At 41.7% G+C, this 10,129-nt stretch overlaps 1 protein-coding gene across 1 annotated transcript in view; it reads left to right on the top strand.

The window, feature by feature from the left end:
• Positions 1-848: 848 nt before the first annotated feature.
• FKBP5 (FKBP prolyl isomerase 5) overlaps positions 849-10,129 on the top strand; it is a 113,668-nt gene continuing 104,387 nt past the window's right edge. The window contains exon 1 of the mRNA XM_030802745.1: positions 849-1,003. The gene's annotated coding sequence lies outside the window, so the exon portion shown is untranslated. The remainder of the gene's footprint in view (positions 1,004-10,129) is intronic.

Here is a 10,129-nt window from a genome sequence, read left to right as displayed (position 1 = left end):
TCACCAGGCTGGAGTGCAGTGGCTTGATCTCGACTCACTGCAACCTCTGCCTCCCAGGTTCAAGCGATTCTCCTGCCTCAGCCTCCCAAGTAGCTGGGACGGCGTGCGCCACCAAGCCCAGCTAATTTTTGTATTTTTAGTAGAGACGGGGTTTCACCATGTTGACTAGGATGGTCTCGATCTCTTGACCTCGTGATCCGCCCACCTCGGCCTTCCAAAGTGCTGGGATTACAGGCGTGAGCCACCCCACCCGGCCGAACTCAGCCGTAAGACCTCTTCCTGTTTTAATCTCCTGCTTGAAAGGTAGCAAGCCAAGAGAAAGCATGGTCTTTACAGTCACTGGGTGTCCAGAGGGAGGTGATATCTGCTAAATTGGTTCTCGAGGTGGGATTTCCCCAGTCCCGACTGGGCATCTTAGACTTAATGGGGTTGCTTCCTATGGCTAACCTGGCCAGCTGACTTAACAAACAGCCTGGCCTGCCCCTCTCCAGCCTCTAGGTAGGCCCGGTGGACAGATAGGAGGGGCAGTGCCTTCAGAGAGATGATACAGATGGGAAGTCAACTAGCTAGCTTAGGCATTAATTTCTTGGGGGGTAAGAGATGTGAGGGGGTGTCAGTTTCCACCATCCCTTCTCTATGGCCCCCACAAAGGGCAAGGGCCAGACACGTGGGCTGGCGTGGGGAGGTGGAGAAGCAAATGATGGGGGCGGGGCCTCATTTGCATGGACGGCGCGCGGCCACCAATCCGGACAGGCGGATCGACAGCCCGCGCGCCTTTTGGGGGCGGACTGACAGCCCCGGGGCCCTATGGAAGGCGGGTCCTGCGGCCGGCTGGGGCGGGACGGCGCCGGGCGCTGCCCCGGGGATTCGGGCCGGCTCGCGGGCGCTGCCAGTCTCGGGCGGCGGTGTCCGGCGCGCGGTCGGCCTGCTGGGCGGGCTGAAGGGTTAGCGGAGCGCGGGCAAGGCGGAGAGTGACGGAGTCGGCGAGTCCCCGCGGCGACAGGTACCGGCGCCATGGCCGCGGAGATGGGGCGGCCGGCCGCGGCGCCCCGGGAGCCGAACGCCCTCCTTCCAGGTCCCGCCGCGGCCGCGCTCGCTGCCTCAGCTCCCACCCCCACGCGGCTTCGCAGCCCAGGAGCCGCGTGTCGCGGGAGAGCAGGGTCCGGAAGCCTCGAGGAGAGCGCGCGGGAGGCCTTGGCCCCACTGCGGCGCCCCTCGCCGCGCTCCAGGGGCCGCGGGGCCGGTGCTCCCCGCGGGAGGCGCGGAGACTAGTGGCCGCGGGCGCCGCTCTCCGCCCCCGCCGGCCTCTCCCGGCAGAGGCGAGGCCGGTCGCGCCCGCCCGTCCTCACTGGGCTTTTGTTTCCCGCCCGGGATGACAGGTCCCGCGCCGCCTCCGGTCTCTGGCCCCCGGCTCTCCCGGGACAGGCGGCGGGACCCTCAGCCGGCACCGCTGCGGGCGGGAGCCAAACTTCGCTTTCGGGTCCGGGCGCCGGAACAACCGGACCCCAGGGCGAGCCGAGCGCCGGGACGCCGCGGGCGCGGGGCGGATTCGCCCACCTGGCGGGGCTGTGAAGGGGATGGTGGCGGGGTGGCTGCGCTCCGGGTGTGGACGGGCGGTCCCCGCCTTCACCTGCCGCCTCGGGACAAGCGTTGGGGAACCGCATCGCCGCTGTCGGCCGCTTGTGGAGGAGTCCGCGCAGCGCCGTCTAACAGGTGATCCGCGTCACTCCCAGGCCATACCGAAGCGGCTGAACGCTGTCCCAGGGCTCCTTATGCTCTTCTGTTCTGGGACGTGAAAACGCCTTCCGCCTTGTTGATCGTCCAAAAAGGTGCACCGGTCACAGTGTAAGAGTCAAAAACCAGTATTACCAAAAAGACACTTCGAGCGTCAGGGTGCAGAGTGGCTTTCTTCGATTAACGAGCCGGCAGGAACATCGTAGTTTCTAAAATCGGGTTCTGCAGTGGTGGCGAAAGCGTAGTAAGGTTCAAGTTGTAAGCGGAGATGCAGAACTCTAGATACCCTTCAGTGTGGTTCAGGACAGTGTGTTCAGCGTTTGGCCGCCGTTCAGTAAATTCTGCATGAAGCAGTTTGAGCTCGTGGTTTTGGATTTACTTTTCAGGAGTATGTTTTCCAGTGGAATAAGGCTTACTACTGAATGGGAGCTTTCTTTGCCTCTCTGAGGGTAGACAGGAGTGTTTATTTTCATTGTCTTCCCATTTTGTTAGATTGTGGACAAGGGAAAAGTTAAAGCATATTTTGGTTAAGTATTTTTAATAGTCTGGGATTCTATTCACCTCCCCCATAAGGGTTTTTACTTTAGAGAATTATAAAATAATTCTCTAAAGGGAGCTGCTTCTCTTGGTGTTTGAATCAAAAGCCAAGAATCGAAAAAAATTCTTATTCTGGTGGGAAATTTTTATTGTCATACTTTCACTTCACTATTTTCTGTTTGTCTCTCCCCTAGCAGACCTCTGCCTGACAATCTACAATTATGGCCCTGACCAATTTAGAGATTATATACAAATAAAATTTTTAAAACGAGGGTTATTAATACTCATTATTTGTGAGAAACACTTTATTTAGTTACCCAGTTTTTTTCCTCTAATGTGTCTTGGTTGATATCTGTATTAGGTATGATTTATACTTCAGAGATTAAGTTTAAGAACAAAGTTGCTAATCTTGATTTAATTATGCTAGTTTATTATTCATTGAATGGTCTTTTTACTTATTTGCCTAGGTAATTAAAGTTAGCTAATAGCTGATAAGAGTTCGCCATTGAACCAGCAAGTCTTGAACCAATAATTGTGACTATTTTAGATTTAAAAAAATCATAGTGGTCTTTATTGTTTTATTTCTCCATAACAAGCTATGAGGTTTTGGATGTTTCTGAGTCTTTAATTATTTTAGTTATGGGAATTTTGAGTGAATTTCTTTTTTAAAACATATTTTTAATCAGTTCAACATGAAAAACTTTAAATATTGCATTAGGCAACTAGTTAAATCTTTAGTTTTCTGTTTATTCTTGGAAAATAATGCATATTTTGGGTTCAGTTTAGTTTCCTAAAGGCTTCTCTGCTTACGATGAATTAGTCCGGAGAAGAAAGAACATCCTGTTTGTATACCTGTAGAAGAAGTTACTGCTGTTAAAAGCTAAGTTGGCTTTTTGATGCTTAGTGTGGATAAGTTGGACGATGATTCATCCTCACGTACGGAGGGCTTATTCTATATAAATAGTTGTAAGGAACTGGATAAGACTGTAGCTTCCATTATTTTTGATCATTTATATAATTGCTCTTTAGTGTACTTGAATATATTAAATACTATTAATAATTAGTTGTTTATTATCCTTATTCTATGATGATGTATGTATATATACCACATACAATAAAGTTGCATTTCATAAATTTATTTACATATAAGTATATTTTAGTATTTTAACTATAAAAGTTAAAGTTTTATTAACCTTAGGTTTAATTAAAAGCCCATTTTCAAATTTAGTTTTTAGATACTTTACTGATTTTTGTCAAGATACAAGATATCTATTATCTTGTAATAGATATCATAAAATTATCAACTACAATTTCAGTTTCAAAAATTAAGCATAAGTTGAATTCGCAAATCCACACAATAAACATTGGGAGTGTTTTTAAAGCCATTTACCCTCAGGCATAACTCCTTTTGAATTTGGAGGTGATAGTAAGTATTTTTAAATAAAAGAAGCTACAGAAAACAAGGACATATTAAAACAGCTAACTTTGAGGCTAGATCAAATGGCACTATTATAGACATTAGTATTGCTTTTTTTTTTTTTTTGAGATGGAGTTTCGCTCTTGTTGCCCAGGTTGGAGTGCAAGGGCGCAGTCTCGGCTCATTGCAACCTCTGCCTCCCGGGTTCAAGCGATTCTCCTGCCTCAGCCTCCTGAGTAGCTGGCACTACAGGCCTGCGCCACCACGTCCGGCTAATTTTTGTATTTTTAGTAGAGATGGGGTTTTGCTGTGTTGGCCAGGCTGGCCTCGAACTCCTGACCTCAGGTGATCCACCCACCTCAGCCTCCCAAAGTGCTGGTATTACAGGCATGAGCCATCACGCCCAGCCTAGTATTGCTTTATTTAACAGTAATATGCTTGCTGTACCTGGCATGAATAATTCCTCTAAAGACCGTTAATTAAAATAAGTTTTCATAATTCCTAAAGAATAATCTATATTATACATATTGGCACACTAAATTTTGTAATTCATGTTTAACAATTAAATATCTGTATTTTATAATTCTGAAACTATTTGAACTTTACAACCTAGCTGATTAGTAGATTTTGTTTTTTAAGTATTTTATATTTCTAAATTTTTCTGCAGTACATTTTAGTGCATTTTAAAATTCTGACATCATATCCCCAAAAGTACAAAGAAAATTAAATCTACATTCAGTAGTGACTGGGTGGATGGTGGTATGTATGTCACATAACTATTGATTTAAAACAATAACCACTTAAGTGTAATTTAATTTGCAAATGAGATGTTTATTTACTATGTAAAAGACAGTACTGCCAAATGAGACTGGTTAAAATAATTTACAGTAGGGCCATATGTACTAGCAGGTTACTAACAGATTAATAAGGATATTTTAACAATATTTAGAACACTAAAATTCCACTACTCAAAATAATTTGTACTTCTTATAGTAGTTTTAGAACCTACATTTTATGCTTAATTTAGTATTTACTTCTAGTCTTTTTTTATTTGAGTCAGGTTCTTGCTTTATTGCCCAGGCTAGAGTGCTGTGGTGTGATCATGGCTCACTGCAGACTTCCCAGGCTCAACAGATCCTCCTGCCCAACCTCCTGGTCTCAAGTGATCCTCCCACCTCAGCCTCCCAAGTAGCTGGGGTTACAGGCACACACCACCACACCCGGCTAATTTTTAAAACTTTTAATTTTTAGTAGAGATAAGGTCTCACTTTGTTGCCCACGCTGGTGTCCAACTCTTGAGCTCAAGTGATCCTCCTGCCTTGGCCTCCCAAAGTGCTAGGATTACAAGTGTGAGCCACCGCGTCTGGCCTGTTGTATTCGTTTTTTACCCTTGGTCTGGAATCAAAACATTTAAAACATAAGAATAAAATTTTATTTTAGTTCTCTAAAACAATCAGGCAAAAGATATTGAAAATTGTGATTGTAGTTGTTTGGAGTTGCTGTCATTTTTGTTATCAAAATCAAGGCTTAATGAAGGCTGTTTTTCTTCTTAGAAAAAGGTGGCGAGGTGCAGTGACTCACGCCTGTAATGCCAGCACTTTGGGAGGCCAAGGCGGGTGGATTGCTTGAGCCCAGGAATTTGAGACCAGCCTGGGAAACATGGTGAAACTCCCTCTCTACAAAAATACAAAAGTTAGCCAGGTCTGGTGGAGTATACCTGTAGTCCCAGCTACTTGGGAGGCTGAGGTGGGAGGATCACTTGAGCCTGGGAGGTTGAGGCTGCAGTGAGCTGTGATTAAGCCATTGTACTCCAGCCTGGACAACAGAGTGAGACCCTGCCTTAAAACAAACAAAAAAAAGTACAATTACTGGAAACATGAAAATGATGTATTTTCAAAGTGAAATAATGGGTTTTTAAGTAAACAGTCACACATCTGTGAAAGCTAAGGAATGTCCAAATTCTTTATTTTATTATTATTATTTTTTGAGACAGGGTCTTGCTCTGTTGCTCAGGCTGGAGTGCAGTGGCACAATCTCCACCCACTGCAACCTCCAGTGGTTCAAGCGATTCTTCCTGCCTCAGCCTCCTGAGTAGCTGGGATTACAGGTGCACACCACCATGCCCAGCTAATTTTTGTATTTTTGGTAGAGATGAGGTTTTGCCATGTTGGCCAGGGCCAGGCTGGTCTTAAACTCCTGATCTTAGGTGATCCGCCTGCCTCGACCTCCCAAAGTGCTGGGATTACAGATGTGAGCCACCACGCCCAGCCTAGGAATGTCCAAATTCTGATAATGTTTTTTAAGATTAAAAATATAGGCCAGGCCAGGAGGTCAGGAGTTGGAGACCAGCCTGGCCAACATGGCAAAACCCCACCTCTACTAAAAAAAAAAAAAAAAAAAAAAAAAAAAATTAGCCATCATGGCAGTGCATGCCCTTAGTCCTAGCTACTCAAGAGGTGGAGGCAGGCAAATTACTTGAACCTGGGAGGTGGAGGTTGGAATGAGCTGAGACTGCGCCACTACACTCCAGCCTGGGCAACACAGTGAGACTCCATCTCAAAAAATGTATATATATATATATATATATATGCCAGGCATGATGTCTCACACCTGTAATCTCAGCATCTCAACACTTTGGGAAGCCAAGACAGGAGGGTTGCTTGAGCCCAGGAGTTAGAGACCAGCCTGGGCAACATAGTAAGACCCCATTTCTACAAAAAATATAAAGTTCTCCAGGTGTGGGTAGCTTGTGTCTGTGATCCCAGCACTTTGGGAGGGTGAGGCAAGAGAATCACTTCAGCCCAGGAGTTCAGTGCTGCAGTGAGCCACCATACTCCAGCCTGGGGGACAGAGCAAGACCCGGTCTCAAATATATGTACACACACACACACACACTTTTTTTTTTTTTTTAAAGAAAGAGCTTGGGATATATATTTTTATACTTTTTTTTAGAAAAAGATTGGAAGAGACATATATATATATATATATATATATATATATATATATATACACACACACACACACATACGTACGTTTTAAAGAGATTGGCTTATGTATGTTTTTAACCTTTTTTTTAAAAAAGAAATTGAGATATATATATATATAGATATATATATATATTTTTTTTTTTAAATAGATTGTTTCTTGCTCTGTCACCCAGGCTGAAGAGTGGTGGCTAACTGCAGCCTGGACACAAACTCATGGGTCAAGCAGTCCTCTTGTCTCAGCCTCCCAAAGTGCTGGGATCCTAGGCCCAAGCCACCATGCCTGGCTTAAAAATGTATATTTGAATTGTATCTTTTTGAAATTGTTCATTTTTTGGAAAGAAGAAGAGATGAAGAAAAATCAGACTGGAAGAAGGTTGTTTTTTCCCTTTTGTAGTTGCAAATCCTAAGTGGGCAGTGGTAAATTTCTAGAATCATTTGTAGCATTCTGTTTTAATCTTGGCAATTTAAAGATGTTATAAATGAGGAGTCCCCAGAAAATGGTCATTTCATTATCAAAAGTAGGGTTGCAAATTTCAGATTGATCTTTTCAAAAGTTAGATTTGTACTTGTTTCTCAGTGTTCCTATTTCTGGAAACTAAAGAACCTCCTCCATTGTTAGCTGAAAATTGCACAGTGAATTTGAAAGTCAAGATGTCCCAGTCACGGACATAATGCTGCGATAGGTTACTTTTTGGAATGGAGAAAACATCTTAGAGATTGAGTCTGCATCAGAATATATTCTGAATGAGCATGGAATGTTCTTTACTCATGTTAGATATTAATTAAGTTTTTCCATGTTTAACTTTTTTAAAAAAGCAAGACAATAAAAACAGTCTTGTAATCTGAACACATATTTTGGGTTTTGTTGCTAGCATAAAAATTATTACCTAGTGGATGGTAACACTGTTTTGAAATTCTAGCTTGGAGGAGATGTTTGTTACAAGAGAAAAGGTGTTTCATTGAAACCTAACGGTAATTTACATGGAGAGATACTTGTTTCTCTTTTGAATTATTGTTAGGTTAAAACATAAACTTAGAAAAATTGAGATGCTCATCTTTCCCATCTTAGATTTACTTTCCCTATGAACTTTATAAATTCTTTTTTTTGAGACGGAGTCTCACTCTGTCACCCAGACTGGAGTGCAGTGGCGTGATCAGAATTACTCAAGCTTATGTATGTGTGTGTATTATACATATATTACACATATGTATAAATATCAAATATCTTTTTTACATTATATATAACAGTATATATGGTTGCTATATGTTTTATGTGTGTATAACAGTATCTATCTGTACTGCCTTATTTCCCAGGCATATTTATATGCACAACTTTTTTTCAGTGAAATCTTATTGTACCAAGAGGAATAAGTATATATGCCCACAAAAAGACTGGGTCATAGCAGCTTTTTTCACAGAATAAACTACTGATTCACATAGCAACATAGATGAATCTCAGAAATACTGTTCATAGCAAGAGAAGCCAGGCACAGATGAGTACGTATAAGTGTTTATGATGCCATTTATGAAAAATACAAGAACAGGCAAAACTAAGGTATGGTGATAGAAATCAGGACAGTGGTTGCCTCTGGGTAGGGGTTGTGGTTGACTGGAAAGGAGCACAAGGAAACTTTCTGGCATGATGGAAATATTCTGTAGCTTGACTTGGGTGATGGTAATTCAATTATATACTTTTTGGGTAACTTTGTTTTCATATAATTTTTAACTTACAGAAAAGTTGCAAGACTAGTACAAAGAGCTTCCGTATACCTTTATCCAGTTTTGCCAATTGTTATATACATTTACTCAAACATTATTGATTCAAACTTAAGATTTTATAGTATGTAAATTTTACTTTAATAAAGGAAAGAAAGCTAAAAAAATTTGTTGAAAATGAGAATGATCTTGTTATCTAAAAAGCATGAAATATCTCAGTTAGGAATTAACCATAATGATGAGAAAAAGAATCATTGACTATCTTTTGTCTTCATGTATATGTATTTATACTGCTTTTCACTAAAGACTCATGGCATGTTTCTGTTAGAAGAAACAGGATCCTCAAAATGATTCAAGGTAGGACTGCCTACAAGGAAGACCTGCTTTATTTTGTTATCCTACGCATGTCACCTAGGGAATGCGACTGAAACCTAGCAATAGCTTTCTGGGAATTGGAAGTTGTGACTGTTTCTGTTAAAAGAGTTGTATACCTACAATGTGCTAGCTGTTGCAAAGACATGAACAGTTCTTACTATCCTAGAACTTAGCCAAAGAAGCGGAGGCATACAAATCTGGTTGTTGTTTTAGGGTGGTGCTATATTTCATAGGCAGGAAAGACATTGGTGTTTGTAAACTAAACTATTCTTGATCATTGGTAAGTGGTAAATCTGTCACTGTCTACTAGATTTAATGTTCTCACAGCCTCAATAGTGTGATTTGATTTAGATTAAATCAATTTAAATCATAGCTTAAACAATAATGGCTAAAAAAATTCAACTTTCCCATTCTACTACTTATTTTATATAATTTTTAGTATGTGTTCATTACAATTTCGTATTAGGCATAATTAATGGATATTGGTTCTTTTTGTTTTTTCTTTTGAAACAGGGTCTAATTCTGTTGCCCAGTCTGGAGTGCAGTAGTGCGATCAAAGCTCACTGCAGCCTGGAACTCCTGGGCTCAAATGATTCTCCTGCCTCAGCCTCCTGAGTGGCTGGGACTATAGGCATGCACCACCATGTCTGGCTAATTAAAGAAAAATTGTAGAGACGGAGTCTTGCTATGTTGCTCAGGCTGGTCTTGAACTCCTGGCCTCAAGTGATCCTCCTGCCTTGGCCTCCCAAAGTGTTAGGACTGCAGGTATGAGCCACCGTGCCTGGCCTGGTTCATTTTTTTAAATCTTTTTTTTTTTTCCATCCACATCAGAAAGTTGTTTTATTTGGTTATATAGTCGAGTAGAAGATGTTTGAAGTAACTGGAGGGCTAACCAGATGCTTCAACAAATTAATCATTGATATTCAAGATAAACATTTATTTTGCCTTTACTCATGAAAATAATAAAGTTATATGACCTATATATTTTTATTTCTAAGTTTTTAAATTTAATATATTTTTTATTTCAATAGCTTTGGAGTACAAGTGATTTTTCGTTACATGGATGAATTATATCATGGTGAATTCTGAGATTTTAGTGCATCTGTTACCTGAAATACACATTTTACCCAATATGTTGTTTTTCATTCCTTTCCCCTGCCCTCTTCTGAGTCTCTAGAGTCCATTATATCACTCTGTATGCCTTTGTGTACTCATAGTTTATCTCCCACTTATAGGTGAGAACACGCAGTATTTGGTTTTCCATTCCAGAGTTAGTTCACTTAGAATAATGTATCCAGCTGCATCAAAGTTATTGTAAAAGACATTATTTTATTCCTTTTTTATGGCTGAGTAGTATTCCATT

This window comes from Nomascus leucogenys, chromosome 22a, assembly GCF_006542625.1.
Source record: "Nomascus leucogenys isolate Asia chromosome 22a, Asia_NLE_v1, whole genome shotgun sequence".
Lineage (NCBI taxonomy): Eukaryota > Metazoa > Chordata > Mammalia > Primates > Hylobatidae > Nomascus > Nomascus leucogenys.
The sequence above is the reverse complement of the archived record's forward strand: the minus strand, read 5'-3'. Positions and strand labels throughout refer to the sequence as shown.